The sequence below is a fragment of the Pteropus alecto genome, unplaced genomic scaffold (genome assembly GCF_000325575.1).
Source record: "Pteropus alecto unplaced genomic scaffold, ASM32557v1 scaffold146, whole genome shotgun sequence".
Lineage (NCBI taxonomy): Eukaryota > Metazoa > Chordata > Mammalia > Chiroptera > Pteropodidae > Pteropus > Pteropus alecto.
The window spans coordinates 15,672,091-15,674,858 of record NW_006442107.1 but is presented as its reverse complement, the minus strand read 5'-3'; the positions used below and the strand labels follow the sequence as shown (position 1 = coordinate 15,674,858).

General features: G+C 36.7%; 1 protein-coding gene and 1 long non-coding RNA gene across 2 annotated transcripts in view; one reads left to right on the top strand and one right to left on the bottom strand.

Annotated features, from left to right (window-relative positions):
* The window catches only part of LOC112469269, an 11,581-nt gene extending 8,868 nt beyond the window's left edge, over window positions 1-2,713 (bottom strand). The window contains exon 1 of the long non-coding RNA XR_003042599.1: window positions 2,592-2,713. This is a non-coding gene — a long non-coding RNA (uncharacterized LOC112469269). The remainder of the gene's footprint in view (window positions 1-2,591) is intronic.
* Window positions 1-2,768, top strand: part of ASXL3 (additional sex combs like 3, transcriptional regulator) — a 137,513-nt gene that overhangs the window by 110,395 nt on the left and 24,350 nt on the right. The gene's annotated exons all lie outside the window — the stretch shown is intronic.

Below are 2,768 nucleotides of genomic sequence, written 5' to 3'. Positions count from 1 at the left end.
CCCCCATGACACCCTATCAACTACTAATTTGTACTTCTTTAACCCTTCACCCCATTCTCCCAGTCTGCCAACTCCCCTTCCTTCTGTCCATTACCAAATTGTCCTCTATATTTGTGAGTCTGCTTTTGATTAGTTTGTTATTTTTGTTCCTTAGATATAAGTGAAATCACATGGTATTTATCTTTCTCTGACTTATTTCACTCAGCATAACCTCTAGGTCCATCCATGTCATTGCAAATGGTAGGATTTCATTTTTTTTTAATGGCTGAGTAATATTCCATTGTATTTATGGAATATAACTTCTTTATCCAATTGTCTGGTGACGGGCACTTAGGTTGCTTCTGAATCTTAATGCATCATTTCCCAAACTGTATCCTGGAGAACATTTGTTCCATGAGATAATTATTCTCCGATAGGATTACAAGATTAAAAAGTTTGGGAAATACTGCATGATAGATATATTCCTAAGGGTTTAAAATAAATTCTGGCATATCAGAGAATACTTAAAGAAAACATATTTGACTTAACCATATTTAGTAAATATTTGACTACATTTATTGGATGGTAGATTCAGTTTCTTTTTAGCTAGATTACACATTAATTTTAAAATACCTATTAAAATTCGTATTTTGCAAAGCACAGTTTGAGAAATATTGTCTTAATGCAGTTTTAGAAATAAGAATCAAAAAGTATTGACCAGAATGCCTTTAGCATATTGTTGGTCCTATCTCTCTCGTTGATACTATCTCTCTCAGCAGCCCTTTTTTATTTTTATGCCCAACTTTATGCTTACAAAATTACATTTTCCCTTAACGGATAAAACTTGAGCCATACCCTCAGACCAGGATATAAAGAGGTCAGTGATAACAGCTTATAGTTCATCTGCTCATTACTCTTTTGCTATTATATTAGACTCCTGGTTGGTCTTTCACTACTTAGGTTGACTTTGCTCTATTGATTGTTTTTATTGGACACAACAGCTTACATAGTATACCACACACAGTGTTGACCTGAATAATTCTACACAGCTTGATAGATGTTAGCACATACACAGTAGAGATCTTCTTGAAACACCTTCTGCGCTTGCATCTGTGATGTCTTTTGCTCTGATATTTTTCCTACCACTGATTGATTTTGCTCAGTCTTCCTAACAGGATTTATTTTTTTCTGCCTATTCCTTCTATGTTGGTGTTCCTTAGGGCTCTGTTTTAAGCCATTCTCTCTTTTGGTAAATTCTTCACATGTGTTCTCATCTATGTCCATGTTTTCAACTATACTTTCTTTGTTAATTTAATTTTCTGTGTTTCATTCTTCCTCACTGTTGAGCTCTTCTTGCCCTAGTCTCAGTTATTGATTAGACCACCTAGACTTGGATGCCTTCAGGATATCCTTATATTAGCATATCCACAGAAAAACTCATTATTTCTTTGTCCAAGACACTGCTTGCTCCAACTTGTCTTTTCTGTCCCAATGTCTGCTACTAGCATCTACCCAGTTATCCAAGCTTTATTCCTGGGAATCATTTTTCATGCCTTTATTTCATTTACCACCCACATACTTGCTTACTCAGCCCCATCAATTCTGCTTCCTGTCCCTCTCTTAAATGATATACATCTTTACGCCACTGCCAAATCTTTTCATCATTTGTTCTTTGGCCTTCTCTTGATGCTTAACTTCTCTTGATGCTTGTCTCTAGTGTTGCCTCTATCCAGGGCATCCTCTGCACTATATGCAGAATGATATATCTAAGACATATACTGAAAATTATAATCAGCACCTCAACCTTAATTAGTTCAAAACCAGACCTCCTCCTCTCTTAGCCTTCTCCATTTTAATAAATAGCAATTTCATAATTTTAATTGCCAAAGCCAAAAGTCTTGGTGTCATCCTTGCCTGCTCTTTCTCTCATCCAGTCCATCATCAAGTCCTGTTGGGCTAAACTTTCAGAATAGAATCAGAACTCAATCATTTCTCACCATATGTACTGCTGTCACCCTAGTTCAAGCTACTATCATCTTTTTCCTGGATTTTCACAATAACTACATACTCATGTCTTTGGTAACTTTTACCTTCTAAAACTATGCTGCTAGCCACCAGTGACTGTTGAACAGTAGAAATATGGCTAATCTGAATTGAGATATGTTATAAAAATACACACTAGATATTGAAGAATTAATATACAAAGGGAATGAACAATATCTCATTAATAATATTTCACACATGTTGAAACAATAACATTTTTGATGGGTTGCATTATAAATAAAATATAATAGAATTAATTCCACATGTTTCTTTTTACTGTCTCAATGATTACTAGAAAAATTAAAATCTCATATGTGGCTCACATTTATATCACTGTAGGATGGTACTACTCTAAAGTCTTGTTCAAACACAGCAATCAGAGCGATCTTTTTGAAATGTCAGATCTTTTCAGTGTTCAGGCTCAAATTCCCCAAAGGCCTTTCAGCTAGCTAACTCAGGAAAAACCAGTCTTTCCAGTGGGCTACAAGACCCGGCACAATCCTGGCTCTTCAGCTCCTGTTCCTCTCACTAAAGTCTCTCCAGTTTTTAGGACTGCCTCACAAGCTCACCTGAGGACTTCCGTGTTCACATCCCTTCCTTCACTTAGCACACTCTTCTCCAGATGGCTGCCTCACCTCCTCACTTCCTTCAGGTGTCTGCTCCAATGTCTCTTACCAATAGTGAGCATCAGAAAGTCCCATCTTGAACACCCTGTCTAAAGCAGCAGTACGCTTACCCGCACTCAC